Source organism: Aquarana catesbeiana, linkage group LG05 (genome assembly GCF_042186555.1).
Source record: "Aquarana catesbeiana isolate 2022-GZ linkage group LG05, ASM4218655v1, whole genome shotgun sequence".
Taxonomy (NCBI): Eukaryota; Metazoa; Chordata; class Amphibia; order Anura; family Ranidae; genus Aquarana; species Aquarana catesbeiana.
Genome location: NC_133328.1, coordinates 511,325,345 through 511,345,470, shown reverse-complemented (window position 1 = coordinate 511,345,470; position 20,126 = coordinate 511,325,345).

The following is a 20,126-nucleotide window of genomic DNA, read 5'->3' as shown; positions in this document are numbered from 1 at the left end:
GTAATAGGTGTAAATACAGTTTTATATGTTAACCCCTTTGGTCCCTGTGATTTCAGGAACCCAATAAGGTTATTTTTAGATATTTTAAGTTCCTCCTTTCCAAATTGTGCCTGTAGTACATGTCAAAGCTGCAACTTATAGAACTGTCCCTGGCATAAATCCTGTTTGATCGTCACTTACAATAGATAAAATGACCCCATTAAGCCTCCTAGCCAGTTTTTTTGCCGACACTTTATAATCTATATTGAATAGTGAAATTGGTCTATACGACACACAGTCACTTTTGTCTTTATCTGGCTTTGGTATTAATACCACTGTTGCCTCATACATAGAGGGGGGCATCTCTCCCTGCAAAAAAAATCTCCCTAAACATCCTAGTCAAGACTGGTGCTATAATCTCCACATATTGCTGATACACCTCCAATGTATATTGTCTGGTCCTGGGGACTTGCCCTTTTCTAAAGAAAGGATGGCCTTTCATACTTCATCCTCCTCTATCTCCTTCTCCATCTTCTCCTTTTGTTCCTTTATTAGTTTAAGAAATTCTAGATCCTCCAGGTATTTCTCTATCTCTTCCGTTATACATGTCAGCGTTGATGTATACATATTAACATAATATCTATGAAAGCTCATAAGTATATAGTCTGCTGCAGTAACAAACGTCTCCTTTCTCATTTCTCACCTTTGATATCACTAATGATGATGATTGTTGTTTTATCAAAAAATTCAACATCTTATTAGCCTGATGTCCTTGCTCAAAATGTTTTTGTTTTAAATAAAACCTCTTACGCTTAGCATTAGCTTTTGATTGATTCTTATATTGACGCATTAGTCCTTCCCATCTTATTTCTTTATTATTTGAGGATCTTTTATAAAATCTGCTTCTGCCTGCACACATAGTTCTACTAATTCCTCTTCCTCCTGTCTGTTAGTACATTTTATATATGATATTGTTGATTTTAATGCCCCTCTCAAATATGCCTTAAAGGTGTTCCAGAATATACCATCCATTTTCCTATCCCCATGGGCTTCCAAAAATATTTCCATCCATTCGATCATTTGATCCAATCTGACTTAAAGAGGAAGTAAACCCCGTGCGATTTTTCTTATTTTTTCAACATATAAATATTATAGTTAATTACAAAGGTTAATACATTTAAATCGGCATAAAACGAGATTGGGAAATACCTTATTTATCGTCTTTATTATATCTCCACTTCCGGGTATCAGCCACGCAATTACTTGTACTGTTTAGTGAATCTGTTCTGGACGTCACTTCTGCCCTTACCCTTTGGAAATCTCGCGCATGTGCCATAGCGCCGTCACAAGGGGGAGAAGCAGGAGATGATCACAGCAGCATTGCGAGACTTCCCTCTGTGCCGGTCAGAGAGGAAGCTCGTCAATACTAATGTCCCCGCATGCAGGGGAGATAGAAACGACACACATAGTGTGCCGTTAATGAAAACACCTAGTGCGCAATCACTTTCACAGGCAGCGATCAGCTGCCTGTGCTTTCTAGATTACAGAGAGATTAAGTTGAATTGGAGGGTTTACAACCACTTTAATCAATAAGGCTGAATCCTGCAACCCAAGCGACTTCCTCTAGGACATATTATTACATTAAAAGTCAAAGTCAGACACCCCCCTGGGGATATATGTCAATGAATGCACCAGTGCAAGTATCTTCTCATTCCCCAGGACCAGATCTATTCGAGACATACATCATCTTCCTGGTGCATACTATGAATAGGATCTAGTATTTGGGTTTCTAATTCTCCAGTCAGTCCATCCTGCCTCTTTTATAAACTTCTCTAGAATATAAGACCCCACCATTCCTTTCTGGAGTTTTTTTCTGTATCTATCCATCTTTGGGTTCAGCCACATATTAAAATACAGATAATGTGTGCCTCTGGGTACTCTGTCATAAATAACATTGCTTCCTTTAATACTCCTAGTGTAGCTGGAGGGGGGTTATATATCCCTATAATGACAAATGTTAATGAATATATTGTGGCATAGACAAAAACATATCTCCCTTCAGGATCCCTCTTTACCCTAATACATTCCCATGTCACTGTCTTATGTACCATCAGGGAAACCCCCTTGGAATAAGTTGTATGGCAAGAGTGGCAGGACCACTGAATCCACAATTTCTTAAGATAATCAAGTCTATCTTTAACCATGTGTGTTTCTTGAATACATATTATTTTTGCCTGTGCTTTAAAAATCTTTGTGAAGACCTGTGTACGCTTCAATGCCGTACTCATGCCTCTCACATATCATGACAGAAAAGTGCACTGATCAGTCATATCTACCATCTTTCCACAAAAAAAGCTAAAACGCTTCCTCTTAATAGTGACCACCCTTCCACCTGCTTACTTTTCCCTTCTACTCTCATCTTCTCCCCACTCATCCGTTCATCTCACATCCATAGCAAAAAAATTAGGGCATTACCAACATATTGCATCTGCTCCTATGTGGTTAGTTCGTATAGATTTCAGCCTTACTGCACCTCAACCCTCCTATCGTATCACTCTGGGAGGAAAAAAAAATGTATTCTTACCCCTTCCTTTGCCTTCTCCCCCCCCCTTTCTTTCCTCCTCCTCCTTCCTCCTCTTTCCTCCCCTCTCCTTCTCCCCTCTTCTTCCCTTTTTATTGGTGTATTTATGTTCTTTTTTCATTTTTTTCTTTCCTCCCTCCTTTCTCCCCATTTACCTTTTCCTTTCCCCTTTCCTTTCTCCCCCCTTTCTTTTTTTGTGTGCTTATACTGTGTGTCATTTTACTGTGTGTCAATTTAGTGATGCCACCTTTTGTGTTAAACCAAAACTTACTATCACAGTGCCTCCCTGTCTATAGTGTCTCTTCCTTTCTCCCCATTTCCCCTTTCTTCCCCTTTCCCTCCCCCTTTTGTATATAATATTTTCATTCCTCCTTTATCAATAACATTTATCCTTAATATTGTGTAAAATTCCATGTGTCTATATTCCAACATCAACATTCCTTCTCCGTGCTTAATTCTAACTCTTCTCCATTCACTATCACTGTGCTCTTCCCAAACTTGGAAAGGAAAAAAAAAAAAGGGAGAAGAGTATATACAGGGAGGGGGGAAGAGTAGGTCAACAATATAGTTCTTTCTTACGTATATTAATTTCCCTTCACCTCATTCCGCCCCTATTATCTTCAAAATTACTTAAGTTAGTCAAAACAAAAAAAACCCCCCCAAAAAACAACCCCCCCAAAAAATGGGAAACCCCTTTTTACTTCACTCATTTAATCATAATATCCAAAAAAAAAAAAAAATTCCCTCCCAGTATGTTCCCAATAAATCCTCCCAACGGCGACCTTATCAGAAGTTATCTCTCAGTTCCTCTCTACCTATTATTTAGGTGTAGGTTTAAATGCCCAAATCCATTCTTGGGCTTGCTTTGGTGTACTAAAGTACATAATCTCTCCTCCATCTTAAAACTCTTAACTGGGTTAGATAAGCCATAGAGTATTTTATTCCTACCTCTCTCAGTTTCCTATTTTTCTTATAAAAAGTTGCCCGTTGCTTTTGTAGCTCTAGGGAGAAATGCGGAAATATTGACACTTTGCTGTTTTCATAGTGTATCTCCCCCTTTTGTCTTGCTTTCTGCAGAATCAAGTCTCTATCCCTACACTTCAGAAGTCACGCCAACAGTGGCCTAGGAGGTGCACCTGGTTTTGGTGGTGCTGCAGGCACCCTGTGTGCTCTTTCCACTGCAAATGCTGTTGACAGCTCCATACCTGAAAATATGCTTTTCAGCCATTTCTCAACAAAATCCCCTGAGTTGTGCCCCTCCACTTTCTCCGGCAATCCCACTATCCTTAAATTATTGCGGTGCATACGATTTTCCAAATCATCTGTTTTCTGCTGCCATGTAGCAATCTGTTTTTCTACTATTGACACCTTCTTAGGCATAGGAGATACTTGGGGTAATTTACTATAGCGCCACGGCACTAATTCGTGCAAATTGCCGCTAATAGCACTAATTCGCGCTAAAACGGTATTCACTATGGCGCTGGTGAGAGAATTCTCCCAAAATCGAATTTACTATAGCTCCCTGAAACTAAATAGCGCCCAAACCCTTACTCTGCTAAAACATAGAGAATTGCACATGGAAATAATGTTTAGAGCATGATATAATTGGCTAAATGGTACTGAAATATGCGGTATATTATTTAAAGATAATCTGCTTTTAAACTGTGTGAAAAAGTGATTTCTACACTGAAATACCTTTAAAAGTCTGAAAAGTGAAAAATTCCCCGTTTTGGACAACTAGGTGCCAGCACAACTAAGCATGCTCAGACCTGAAAATAACTCTCATTTTAACTCAAGTGTCTTTTTTACCCGGAGCTATAGTAAATACCAAAATGAGAGCTAATTAGATTTTTTGGAAGTTAAAATCTGCTCTATTTTAGTCCAAATGAAGTTTCAGTCATTGATTCTAATGGAACAATTCTAACTTTCACAAAAAACCTTTTAATGTTGAGATGAAATGTATCTTTCTGTGAAATAAATTTTCCTTTGCAACATTGTTGCTTCTACTTAAAATATTTTGATTTTAAGAATACTAGAATGTGGAATGTTTTGATGTTTTGGTAAAATATATTTTTCTCTGTCACTTTCACTTTTTACTCTCCATCTCACAACAATCTTTACCCCAAACTCACACAGGAGTCTTTATAATCCACAAACAATACCATTGCTGATGCAAATTTAAGATGAATCACAATTTTTTGTGCTTTTTATTATTTCCAAATATTCATAATTTGAGCCCAAAAAATGTGATATGTGTATCAATGTCAGAAATCAAAATGTAATTCCCAAAAATTTGAGGGTAATAGTCTACTCTCACCCACAAAAAAAACACCAAATATCACAGAATAAATCAAGAAGAATAACTCTTGAGTAACGTAATTCCATCACCTGTATGTCCAAAGAAATGCAGTATTTATGTGTAGTTATGTGTAGGAGTGTCTCACACATGACAGCTCTGTGGCTTAGAGGTTAGAGCTTCTGCTTAGTATCTCTGAGGGTCTGGGTTCAAATCCCAACCATGTTACTTCATGTAGAGAAGTTGTCTCATCTCCCAGGTCCTATAAATATGTCTAAATGTAGTAGTTATGTGTAGGAGGGTTCCACCACCATTGTAAGTCTTTTCCAGATACACTATTTAGCCAAAAGTATTGGGTAGCCTGCTTTAACACACACATGAACTTTAATGGCAGCCCAGTCTTAGTCCATAGGGTTAAAATTTGATTTGTCCCACCCTTTGCAGCTAGAACAGCTTCTGGGAAGGCTGTCCACAAGGTTTAGTGTGTCTATGGGAATGTTTGATCATTCTTCCAGAAGTGCATTTGTGAGGCCAGGCACTGATGTTGGATGAGAAGGCCTGGCTCGCAGTCTCTACTCTAATTCAGCCAAAGGGTGTTCTATCGGGTTGAGGCCAGGACTCTGTGCAAGCCAGTCAAGTTTCTCCACCCCAAACTTGCTCATCCATGTCTTTATGGACCTTGCTTTGTGTACTGGTGTGCAGTCATGTTGGAACAGGAAGGGGCTTTCCCCAAACTGTTCCCACAAAGTTGGGAGCATGAAATTGTCCAAAATGTCTTGGTATGCTGATGTCCTAAGAGTTCCCTTAACTGGAACTAAGAGACCAAGCCCAACCCCTGAAAAACAACCCTGCACCATAATCCCCCTCCACCAAATCATTTGGACCAGTGTACAAAGCAAGGTCCATAAAGACATGGATGAGTGATTTTGGGGTGGAGGAACTTGACTGGCCTGCACAGAGTCCTGACCTCAACACAACAGAACACCTTGGGGATGAATTAGAGAGGAGACTGTAGGTCAGGCCTTCTTGTCCAACATCAGTGCCTGACCTCACAAATGCACTTGGAAGAATGGTCAAACATTCCCATAGACACACTCCTAAACCTTGTGGACAAGAAGAGTTGAAGCTGTTATAGCTGCAAAGGGTGGGCCAAATGAGTTTTGAACCCAATACTAATACTGGGATGCCATTACAGTTCATGTGCATTTAAAGGCAGGCATCCCAATACTTAGGCCAATATATTGTATATTGCTTGTGACACTGAGCATGGCTATGGCCTTAGGACTGGTTCACACCACAGAGATGCAGAAAACATGTGTGGGGCTGCCTGGTGGCTAGGTGGGTAGCAGTTCTGTCTAGCAGCACCTGGGATGTTGGTTCAATTCCCCAACATGCTAATCCTTGTGCTGAAGTTTCTATGTTCTCCCTGTGTGGGTTTCTCACCACAATCCAAAGACATGCTGGCATATTATTTGTCTCCTGTCAAAATAGGTTCTAATGTAAGAAAGTTAATTTTGGACTTAAGATTGGAAGCTGATTGCAGCCAGGGACTGATGTTAATGTTTATTAGCACTAATCATGCCCAGGAACTTGGACATTTCAAATTTTAGGGTTTACACTGCACAGGTACATATGCTTAGAAAACTGTTGCTTTGTTTATGTGGATGCAAATGGACTTTGATCTTTGGCCTGTAGTTGGAGATTTGATGCACATAGCCAAGGGCTAACACAGTTGCAAATAGTATTATGTGTTCCTGCTCATCAGGTGCAATCACTTTAGACATACATGAAGAGATAGATTAAAAGATACTGGTGGGCGTGTACTTCTATTAGGTGTGTCAGTGTGCTAACAATACAACCTCTCTTATATAAAGGCTTGCAGTAGGGGGATCGTTTGGCCTGAGAAGGTCAGGTTTTTTGCTGTGATTTGTGGTGGGAAAAGGAATGAAATTGGGAGATTTGATGAAATTCTTGTGCATTTTTTCAATCAAAAGTGGGTTTATGTGGCCATGCTGTCAATGTTGTGCGTGTATTGTTCCTGTCTGTTCATGCAAACATCATTTGGAAGCATCTGCTGACCTACTCTTTTTGATCTCCTTGTTTAATCGTGTACACCGAAATGCAGCTTCCAGCAGAACATGGTCACCAATGTATGTATGTGTGGATTGTGGGCTAGTGGTGGGTGTTTTGAATAAGTCTTTTGTAATATTATGTGGGAATGCTTTGTAAGAATGACTGTTAAGTATGTTTCTATAATCTTGCAGATAATTATGTGATGTGTTGCCCGCTATACACTGAAATTAAAGCTGTGTCCACTCTAAGGTTTTGTCTAATTTTAGATTGTAAGCTCCTATGAGCAGGGCCCTTAAAATTCCATTGCTAAATGTAGCACCATATATCCTGTCCAAATTTTTTTGAAGCTAGTAAATTAATGTAAATTTATTTTTTTCTGCTGGTAAAGTAAAAGTACATTATTGAGGTGTGTGTGTGTGTGTGTGTGTGTGTGTGTGTGTGTGTGTGTGTGTGTGTTTTTTTTTTTTTTTTTTTTCTTCTACTTTTCTTTCTCTTTAGTTTTTGTGGGTGGTGGTTTTGGGAAAGTGCAATATCTCTTATATTATATTTCAATATGTATTTGTGCACCAAAAAACTAATCTTTGCCCTGGTTTACATTGATGCTACATTGAAATTGCACTACTTCACTTGAAGTAGCACGATTTCAAAGTAGCAAGGTCAGCGTGATTTCAGGTGGCTTCATACACAAATGTCTATTGAAGTCGCACATGAAATCATCAAAAGTAGTGCAGGAACTACTTTAGCAAATTGGTGCGGCGCCACAAAAAAAATGTTGCATCGATTGGAACAGTGCCATTGCCAATAGTCATGCAATTTGATCTCTCAAATTGCATGACCAATCGCTCCAATGTAAACCTAGGCTTCTGCACAACTGCAAGTTAATGATAAAGGTGGAATCTTTATATATATATATATATATATATATATATATATATATACACACACAGCTGTGGAAAATTGCAGGTAATGAATTCAGCTGGTGGATAGGCAGTGTTTGAATGTGTCAGCTCTGGTTCACATTGGTGTGATTTGACATGTCAAATCTGTGGCAATTGCACTGTTCTAATTGGTGCAATTTGTATTGATATTGGTGCAGAAACCTGCACCGATGTCTCTGATGTTGCCCCCACAGTCGGGACTATCAGTGTGAAGCAGGGCTCAAACTGGGCCTTTTGCCTTTGTAATTCACCTGCTGCTAACCCAGGGACACCATTTCTTATCAAACTCCCTTAAGTTTACCTTCAAATATATGTAGAAATACAGATTTGCATATCTGAAAATAAAAAATACTAATCATGGTTGAGATCAAATATTCGCAGCTGCAATCAAAAGCGTGGTTTCACCTTCTAACCTGGAAATTAGTCATTGTATGCACCCAGAAGTTCCTGTGCTGGTCAGGATCTCCATCTAGGTGGACATGGCGAGGTCTCTTTAGCAAAGACGAGGTGCTGCTCATTGGCCGGGTAAGTGTAGGATATGTACTTGTACTTAATCAATGCGGGGGTGGATGTCGTGCTTAGATTTGGTGCGGGTGGGGTTCATTGATTTGTTTGGCATCACCACACATTTGCTTCCATCCCATGTGCACAAATCACTTCCTGCATTTGTTCTGCTAATGTAAATCAGTAAGGACTATGCAAGTATAAATGAGAGCTCCTTTTATTAAAATATATATGACTTGTTTCACAGCTGGGAGAATTTTCCAGCAAATTTTGACCTCTGTGTTGCAGGACAAGTTGTACCCCATGATTCTCAATGATAACCATTCATATCTGTGCTACTTTAAGTCGCACCAACTTCAAAGTAGTCCCTGTACTACTTTGGTGTGACTTGAGGTATATTGGGTACAATATTACACCGGCATTCCCAGAAGTTGGGGCCAAGTTGCAGTGGCAAAGTGGCAGCAAAATAGTATGACTTTCAGGTCGCAGCAGTGTGAATGAGATTCAAGGATAACACCTTTGAATTTGTCCCTATTGTCACTTGTGCATCCTGAAAGTGTAGCAAATGCTTCCCTGCACTACCTTGGTTTGACTTTGATGCAATTTGAGGTTCATACACCACAAGATTACACAGACATTGCTTCAAGTCATGACAAAGCTGTGCAATTTTAAGGTCGCACAAGTGCAAATGGGTCCTTATTCAAAGGTGTTATCAATTAATCGCATTAGGTTACTTTCATACTTGGGTGACTTTTCATGCAGCTTTGGACCTCAGAGTCACATGAAAAGTTTTCCCCCTTGATTTCCATGCATATTTATTAGAGCTGCACGATTAATCGTCATCGTGATTTTTTACCCTTTGCGATCTTGAAAAAAGTGTTTCACGATTCTTGCTATGCAAAGAACTCTCTCTGCTCTTCTGAAGCCACAGCTGTCAAAAGAAAGAAATAGAAAAACGGGGAAGTCTGCCAAGAATTAGAACATTCTTTATCAGTGAACTTAACTAGAAACATTGTAACAATTTGTCAATTAAATAGACTTCTGTGTAAGTGAGGAAAGTTTAAACACTAAACCTTTTTCTGACATTTGTTGGTTTCAGGTTAAAATCATTTTTTTTTTTTTTTTTTTTTTTTTTTGCTAGAAAATTACTTAAAACCCCCCAACATTATATATATTTTTTTAGTAGAGACCCTAGAGAATAAAACGGTGGTTGTTACAATATTTTATGTCACACTGTATTTGCGCCTTTCAAATGCAATTTTTTTTTGGAAAAAATTACTTTAATGAATTAAAGAAAAAAAAAAGGAAAGTTAGCCCAATTTTTTGTGGGATAATGTGAAAGATTTTAGGTCGCGAGAATCGTGATCTTTTTATTCTAAGCAAAAAAATTGTGATTCTCATTTTGGCCAGAACCGTGCAGCTCTAATATCTATGCAACTTCACCCATGTTCACATAGGTCTGAATTGACATGTCAAATTGTAGGCCAAATCGGCGCCTATTGATGGCAATGGAACTGTCCAAATTGGTGTGACGCCACAACGATTCCCAAAAGTAGTTCCTGCACTACTTTGGGCGACTTCAGGGGGCGATTTCTTACCTCCCAACTTTTTGAGATGGGTATAAGGGACACCTATTAGCAAAAGTAGGTAGGCATAGGACACCTTCTTAAAGGAGAACAGTTGGGACCTATGTGATTTCACTAGACATCTGTGCAGGAAAGTGCACTGATGTCTCTGAAATCGCTGACAAAGTCGGGCACACTTGTGCAACTTTGGACATCAGCATCGCATGACAAGTCATAACCCATGATTTTCAATGTGTACCATTCATATCTGTGCGACTTCAAGTAACACTGACTTCAACGTAGTCCCTGTACTACTTTGGTCTGACTTTGATGCGAGTTAAGGTCCATAGACCTAAAGTTTACACAGGCATTCCCTGGAATTGCTGCAAAATTGCTGATGCAAAATCGTGGGAAAGTTGCGTGCCTTTCCCTGCGACTCCTGCGTCCATAGACCTCAAGATTACACAGGCATTGCTTAAAGTCGCATTAAAATCTCGCAACTTTCAGGTCGCACATGTGTGAAAGGTGCCTACGTCACTGTGCTGAGTACTATTTTATACCTAGAATATAAAGTAGTCCCACCATCAAACACTAGTAAACGTATGTTCTCAATATAATTGTGCTCAAATGGCTGAAAATCACACAGATGGTATCACCTACTGAAAGCTTGCATTAGACTCAGCAGCATATGCTGAAAAGAGGCGAATGCCTATTAGCCAATGCCACATCAATATGAGCATGGTTGTTACTATAATATTAATGCCTGAAATGCAAAACATTATTGTATAGAATCAAACATTAGTAAATGTATTTTCTCTGTAGGTGTTTGCTCAGTTATGTAGCATAGCGGTATACCCTGCTGCCCCCAAAAGTTCAAGCCATGAATTCAAATCCCACTGACAGCATCACCTCCTGGAAGTGTGCATTGTACTCAGAAGCATAATTAGATAAAGCACATCAGCTTGCTTTATTCCATATTTTAACTCTTCAAATGCATGCAATGGTAAGTACTTATTCAATAATATTATGGTATGGAATTCCAAAATTCAAGGAAAAAAATGTCGTAGGGTCCCCCCAGTACATACCAGGCCCTTCGGTATGGACTTTAAGGGGAACCCCACACCAAAATTTAAAATAAATTTGATGTGGGGCCCCCCAAAATCCATACCAGACCCTTATCCGAGCATGCAGCCTGGAGGTCAGGATAGGGGGGGGACGAGTGAGCACCCTCCCCTTCTGAACCTTACCAAGCCATATGCCCCAAAGCACCTTTTCCTTATGTTGATGGGGACAAGGGCCTCTTCCCGACAACCCTGGTCGGTGGTTGTCGGTCTGCAAGCAGGGGGTTTATCAGAATCTGGAAGTCCCCTTTAACAAGGGGGCTCCCAGATCCTGCCCCCTACCCATTCACCAAAAAAAGCAGTGAAATGTAAAAAATCAATAGCCGGTTTTTGACAAGTCCTTTATTGTAAAATAGCTCCTGAGCCATCTTCTCCAGACGCTGTCTCTCCCTCCTCCATCTTCTCCCCGAGCTGTATTCCCCCAGAGCCGTCTCTCCTGCCACCGCCATCTTCTCCATCTGCTGTATTCTTCCGCACCCCTGGTTACCCGCTTATAAAAAAAAAAAGCTGCTCTTCTTCAGTGGCGGTCTTCCTCTGCTGTGTTGTCACCCGCTGTGTGGCGTCTCTTACATAGCCATGGAGCAGACTCTCTGGGTGACATTATCGGATGGCCACAGAAGACCGCCACAAGAAGAGCGGCTTTTTTTATTAGTGGGTAACCGGCTGCGCTGAAGAACACATCAGCGGGAGAAGATGGTGGCAGCAGGAGAGACAGCTCGGGGAGAAGAAACATCAAACACTAGTGAATGTATTTTCTATGCATGACTGTGCTACACCCAATAAGCTAGCGGTCAGCACTTCTACCTTGAAGAAATCATGGGTTCAAATCCCACAGAGAAATACTAAAAGATTGAATTGGTGAAAAAAAGGCAAATGACTATTAGCCAATTAGCCAAAGCAGCATATGTGGAAAATAGGTGAATGCCAATTAGCCAATGCACTTTAAATTTGGCTGATTCTATTATATTAACTCTTCAAATGCATGCAATGATATGTAAGTATTCAATACTATTATGGTGTGAAATTCCAAACACCACACACTAACTAATGGGCAGATTACATTTTTCTGTTTGTTTATTTTAATTCGCTTGTGCACTGAAAAAATAAACACAGCTGGGGATGGTAGGTTGGCTGGTATTTGAACTTGTACCATGAGTGCTGTGGAGACATCTGAGCAGACTACTAAGCCATTGTGCTATGTACAAGACCTGCATAATAGTGTAGTATGATTAAAGAATGAATATAAATAATTACCGCTTTATAGTCACCTAAATTAAAAAATAAAAAACAACATACAACAAATAGGTAACCTAAATGTTTAATACATGTAACTTTACAGAATAGCAGACATTACTATGTAATAATCATTCATAACTGCATTAGTTAGCAAAAGAAGGAAAAAACTAGGAATACTAATTGCAATAAACATCAATAGATGCACACGAGGTACAGCACATCTCACATAAAGATGTTTCTTTCACATACATGGATCATGGTTACAGTGCAGTACTATATAACAACTTGGTAGGAATTGGCATTTGCATATACGCGGAAACGCTAATTAGTGCCGGCTTAGAATTTACCAACATGTGTTTCTCACTAATAGCGCTAATTTTTCATTCACACATTTGCCTGTTGAAATTTTATTTGGCTACAATGGGAGCTATTATTTGCCATAGTGCCCAGTACTTCCTGGCGCTATAGTAAATGACCCCCATAGACTTTAACGGTGTTCGCGTGCTCGAACGAACTTTTTTCCTGTTCACATGTTCTGGTGCGAACTGAACAGGGGGGTGTTTGGCTCATCTCTATCTCTACCAACCACACCACAACACTACTGCCTGGAGTTTGCATGTTCTCCCTGTGCCTGCGTGGGTTTACTCCAGTTTCCTCCCACACTCCAAAGACATGCTGGTAGGTTAATTGGCTTCTGTCTAAATTGGCCCTAGTATATGAATGTGAGTTAGGGACTTTAGATTGTAAGCTCCTTGAGGGTAGGGGCCCATGTGAGTGTATAATGTATATGTAAAGCACTGCGTAAATTGACGGCACTATAGAAGTACCTTAAATAAAAATAAATAAGTCTTCACTAATATTATGGTGTGAATCTCCAAAACACCATACACTAGCTAACAAGCAGTTTAAATTTGATAAACTTTATTGTATGGTATATAAACCATCAAACACTAGTAAAAGTATTTTGTATATATAATTGTGCTAAGCCCAATAGGCTAGCAGTTAGCACCTCTACCTTCAAAACTTCAGTTATTGAAAGACTCATGGGTTCGAATCCTAAAAGATTACTATTGGTGGAGAAAAGGAGAATTACTGTTAGCCAATTAGCCAAAGCAGCATACAGTGAATGCCAAGTAGCCAATACACTTTAATGTGGTTGATTTTATTGTATTAACTCTTCAAATGCTTGCAATGGTATGTAAGTATTCACTAATATTATGGTGTGAATCTCCAAACACCACACACTAGCTAACAAGCAGTTTACATTTGATAAACTTTATTGTATAGTATATAACACATCAAACACTAGTAAAAGTATTTTGTATGTATAATTGTGTTCAGCCCAATAGGCTAGCAGTTAGCACCTCTACCTTCAAACATTCAGGTATTGAAAGACTCATGGGTTCAAATCCCACAGAAAAATCCTAAAAGATTGCATTGGTGGGAAAAGGAGAATGCAAGTTAGCCAAAGCAACACAAATATATATATATATACTGAAAATAGGTGATTGCCAAATAGCCAATGCACTTTAATGTGAATGATTTTATTGTATTAACTCTTTAAATGCATGCAATGGTATGTAAGTATTCAATTATATTATGATGTGACATTCCAAACACCACACACTAGCTAAAGGGCAGTTTACATTTCTTTGTTTGTTTATTTTAATTCACTTGTGCACTGAAAAAATAAACACAGCTGGTGGATGGTAGGTTGGCTGTTGTTTGAACTCATACCATGAGTGGTGTGGAGATATCCAAGCAGACCACTAAGCCATTGTACTAAGTACAAGACCTGCATAATAGTGTAGTATTATTAAAGAATGAACATAAATAGTTACTGCTTTATAGTCAACTAAATTAATAAATAATAAATCAAAAACATGAAAAAAACAACATACAACAAATAGGTAACCTAAATGATTAATACATCTACCCTACTTTCTCTCTTCGGATATTCCCACAATCCTTCTCGGTGATTTCAACATCCTTGCTAATACAAACACTCCTGCTACTTCTAAACTTCTTAGTCTAACCTCTTCATTTGACCTGAAGCAATGGGTACAGGCTTCTATTCACTCTGATGGCAACACCCTTGACCTTGTATTCTCTTACCTATGCACTCCATGCAACTTCTCAAACAATCCTTTTCCTCTCTCCGACCACCACCTTATTAGTTTCTCTCTCCCCCTGTCTTCCACCACCTTTCCCTCCAATCGCCTAACCATCACCCGTAGAAACTTTCGCAACTTCAACTCCTCTCTCCTCTATTCTCCTCTCTCCTGCTACCGACCACCTCTATGACAAAATCTCTCCCCTGTCCTGCCCCAACCAAGCCATATCCATCTACAATAAATCTCTGTCCTCCACCCTGGACAAGCTCGCTCCCCTCACTACACGCAGAATCTGGCCTTGATACCTACAACCCTGGCAAACAGATGACACTAAAATTCTCAAAAAACGTAGTCGCGCTCTTGAGCGTCTGTGGCACAAGACTAAGTCTCTCAAAGACATCAACCAATACAAATCTGCCCTCCAAAAATACTATTCTTTCCTCCACACTGCCAAGCAAACCTATTTTACAACTCTTATTAACACCTTCTCATCCAATCCCCGTAAACTCTTCTCTACCTTCAACTCTCTACTTTGTCCTCCACCGCCTCCCCCCACTGACTTACTCACTGCCCAGGAAATCGCTAATCACTTCAAAAACAAGATTGATACAATCCGTGATGAAATCTCCACTCTACAGGTATCTCCCCCAGCTAAGACCCCATGTCAACAGATACAACTGAAACTCCCCCTATTCAAATCTGCTACTCCAGACGAAGTTGCTAAACTCCTTTCTATCGCCCACCTAACCACCTGTCCCCTGGACCCTATTCCCTCTCAAATGCTACAGTCACCCTCTGACCCCATCCTACACTCTCTAACCCACATCTTCAATCTCTCCCTCACCTCTGGCATCTTCCCCGATGCTCTAAAACATGCACTGGTCACTCCCATACTCAAAAAGCTGTCCTTGGACCCTACCAATCTTAACAACCTACGCCCTATCTCCTTGCTCCCCTTTTCCTCTAAACTCCTTGAACGCCTGGTTTACAACCAACTGAGTGACCACCTCATTAAAAACAACCTTCTTGATCCCCTTCAATCTGGATTTCGCCCTCAACACTCCACAGAAACTGCTCTTTTAAAACTCACAAATGACCTACTAACTGCAAAAACCAACGGACACTATTCTGTACTCCTACTTCTGGATCTTTCAGCTGCCTTTGACACGGTTGACCACCCCCTCCTCCTCGAAAAACTTTACTCCCTCGGTTTCTGTGACTGTGCTCTTCAGTGGCTCTCATCCTACCTATCCCAATGCACCTTCAGTGTCACTTACAATTCTACTTCCTCCACTCCTCTTCCCTTCTCTGTCGGGGTCCCCAAGGTTCTGTTCTTGGACCTCTTTTATTTTCAATCTACACCTCTTCCCTGGGTCAGCTGATAGCCTCTCACGGCTTTCAATATCATTTCTATGCTGATGACACACAAATCTATCTCTCCACCCCTCAACTCACTCCATCAGTCTCCTCACGCATCACTAACTTACTAACCGACATATCTGTATGGATGTCACACCACTTCCTCAAACTCAACTTGTCCAAAACCGAGCTTATAATATTTCCTCCCCCACGTGCCTCTTCCCCTGACTTCTCTGTGAAGAGCAATGGCAAAACCATCCACCCGTCCCCACATGTCAGGGTGCTAGGTGTTATCCTAGATTCTGAACTCTCCTTTCAGCCCCACATCCAATCACTTTCCGCCTCAACCTCCGCAACATCTCTAAACTACGTCCCTTTCTAACCAGTGAAACCACAAAGCTCCTAATTCACTCCCTGGTTATCTCTCGCCTTGACTACTGCAACTCACTCCTCATTGGCTTACCTTTAAATAGACTATCCCCCCTTCAGTCCATCATGAATGCGGCTGCCAGACTCATCCACCTTACAAACCGCTCAGTGTCTGCTACCCCTCTCTGCCAATCCCTCCATTGGCTACCACTCGCCCAATGAATTAAATTCAAAATACTAACAATAAGTTACAAAGCCATCCACAACTCTGCCCCCAGCTACATCACTAACCTAGTCTCAAAATACCAACCTAAACGCCATCTCCGTTCCTCCCAAGATCTCCTGCCCTCTAGCTCCCTCATCACCTCCTCCCATATCCGCCTCCAGGACTTCTCCCGAGCCTCGCCCATCCTCTGGAATTCCCTACCCCAATCTGTCAGACTGTCTCCAAATTTATCCACTTTTAGGCGATCCCTGAAAACTTTCCTCTTCAGAGAAGCCTATCCTGCCTCCATCTAACAACTGCACTTTTTTCTCCATTAGCTCATCCCCCACAGCTATTATCCTTTTGTATAACTTGACCCTCCCTCCTAGATTGTAAGCTCTAATGAGCAGGGCCCTCTGATTCCTCCTGTATTGAATTGTATTGTACTTGTACTGTCTGCCCTAATGTTGTAAAGCGCTGCGTAAACTGTCGGCGCTATATAAATCTTGTATAATATTAATATAATAATAACTTTACAGAATAGCAGACATTACTATGTAATAATCATTCAGAACTGCATTTCTTAGCAAAAAAAGGAAAAAAAACTAGGAATACTAATTGCAATATAAATCAATAGATGCACGGGAACTAGAGCACATCTCTGATAAAAATGTTTCTTTCACATACATGGATCATGGCTACAGTACAGTGCAACTTGATAAGAATTGGCATTTGTATATATGCGGAAGCGCTAATTAGCGGCAATTTAGAATTTACAAACGGTTGTTCCCTGCTTCTATCGCAAATCTTCATGCGCAAATTCGCCGGTTTTGTTTCCATTTGGCTAAATTGGGCGCTATTATTTGCCATAGTGCCCAGTACTTCCTGGCGTTATAGTAAATGACCCCCACTGTGTCCTCCAATAAAGATATCCTATTTTCAGCTTCTGCCATTCTGTCTCTAATGCTTTGCATGTCCTGCCTGATCAGTCCTATATCCATTTTAATCTGCTCCATTTTACCTGTCAGGGCTGCATTACTTGAGTGAATGGCTGCCATTACTTGTTCCGGCGTCAGCTGCTGCTTCTCCTGCTTTTCAGGTTGTGGCGTGCTTCTGGGTTTCCAAAGCTGGCAGTCCGCCACTCCGCGTCTGTCGGGAAGTGTGCCCACCTTCCTGTTTGTCAGTCCGCGCAAACTCTCTGAGGCGATCTGCCGCTGACTGTTTGCTGCTCAACTCGCCGTTGGGGTCTATTAATCTCCGGGTTATGGGTCTCAGTAGCAGATACCACACTGGATGATGTCGGAGACTCAGGCTGATCTCGCAGCTCTCGCTAATCACTCTGGCCGTGATGGCAAAAGTCACGCCCCAGACTCTCTTTAAAGTGATTGCTAACCGAGAGAGAGAAAGAGAGAGAGAGAAAAGAGCCACTGTTCTCATGCACAGTTGTCACATACCTGATTGGAGGCTGAAATGCAATTTGTGAGAGGAGCTGCTGTCCTTATACTGTGCCTTGAAAAAGTTTTCATACCCCTTGAAACTTTCCACATTTAGTCATGTTACAACCAAAAAATGTAAATGTATTTTATTAGGATTTTATATAATAGACCAACACAAAGTGGCACATAATTGTGAAGTGGAAGGAAAATGATAAATGGTTTTCATTTTTTTTACAAATATATGAAAAGTGTGAGTTCATTTGTATTCAGCCCCCTTTACTCTGATATCCCTTACTAAAATCTAGTGGAACAAATTGCCTTCAGAAGTCACCTAATTAGTAAATAGAGTCCACCTGTGTGTAATTTAATGTCAGTATAAATACAGCCGTTCTGTGAAGCCCTCAAGTTTGCTAAAGAACCTCAGTGAACAAACATCATCACAAAGGCAAAGAAACACACCAGACAGGTCAGAGAGGTCAGGGATAAAGTTGTGGAGAAGTTTAAAGCAGGATTAGGTTATAAAAAAATATCCCAAGTTTTGAACATTTCACAGAGCACTGTTCAATCCATCATCTGAAAATGGAATAAGTATGGCACAACTGCAAACCTACCAAGAAATGGCCGTCCATCTAAACTGACAGTCTGGGCAAGGAGAGTATTAATCAGAGAAGCAGCCAAGAGGCCCATGGTAACTCTGGAGGAGCTGCAGAGATCCACAGCTCAGGTGGGAGAATCTGTACACAGGACAACTATTAGTCGTGCATTCTACAAATCTGGCCTTTATGGAAGAGTGGCAAGAAGAAAGCCATTGTTGAAAGAAGCCCATAAGATGTCCCATTTGCAGTTTGCGAGAAGCCATGTGGGGACACAGCAAACATGTGGAAGAAGGTGCTCTGGTCAGATGAGACCAAAATTTAACTTTTTGGCCTAAAAACAAAACGCTATGTGTGGTGGAAAACTAACACTGCACATCACGCTGAACACACCATCCCCACCGTGAAACCTGGTGGTGACAGCATCATGTTGAGTAGATGCTTTTCTTCAGGGACAGGGAAGCTGGTCAGAGTTGATGGGAAGATGGATGGAGCCAAATAAAGGGCAATCATAGAAGAAAACCTGCAAAATACTTGAAACTGGGGCAGAGGATCACTTCCTTCAAGACAACAACCCTAAACATACAGCCAGAGCTACAATGGAATGATTTAGATCAAAGTATATTCACGTGTTAGAATGGCCCAAAGTCCACACTTAAATCCAATTGAGAATGTGTGGCAAGACTTGAAAATTGCTGTTCACAGACGCTCTCCATCCAATCTAAAGGAGCTTGAGCTATTTTGCAAAGAAGAAAGGGAAAAAATTTCACCTTCTAGATGTGCAAAGCAGGTAGAGACATCCCCAAAAAGACTTGCAGCTGTAATTGCAGCGAAAGGTGGTTCTACAAAGTATTGACTCAGGGGCCTGAATACAAATGCAAGCCACACTTTTCACATATTTATTTGTAAAAAAATTTGGAAAACCATTTTTCATTTTCCTTTCAACTTCACAATTATGTGCCACTCGGTGTTGGTCTATCACATTTAATCCCAATAAAATACATTTACATTTTTGGTTGTAACATGACAAAATGTGGTAAATTTCAAGAGTTATGAATACATTTTCAAGGCACTGTATTCCAAGTGATTTGCAGCCCTCAGTGCCATGCTCTAGTCTCATGAACTTCCATGGGAGAGCCTAGGACTGTGTGAAGTTTGAACCCCACTCTGAAATCAGCCATGCTGGCATAGACTAATGTTTAGTGGTGGCCCTACAAAAAAAGCACATTGAACTGCAGAGATATTTGTAGTACTCTTTTTTAATATGGCCAATGTCAACGTGGGGTTCAGATATCAATCACAATCTCTTTGATGCCACTTATGATGTACTGTGGGTGCTGCTGTTTGACTAAACTAGTGTGTATTTACTGTATTACAGGCATGCTAACATCCCTAAACAAATATGACCAAATATGTGCTAACATAGTGAAATGTGACTCATTGAAATCCCTTGTTTCTTTTACTTTTGTAATCTTTTCTTCAAAAGTCCTCTTGTGCTGAAATCATACAAAGAGTTAGGAAGTACAAAACAAGGAGATTAGACTGGCCATTTTTTTTTGTACAAAAGGTTTTATTGAAAATATATATCAACAGAAAAGTGCAAAACAGTGATGGATACATCATGAATTAACTGGTATAAGGCTGCCGATATCCGGCGGGTGGAGCTATTGTTCAAAGATTTAAGCCTGGACTCAGGCGGTTCAATGCCAAGGCCAGGCGACATACCAAGGTATATCCTCATCCCGCGTATTCTGGCG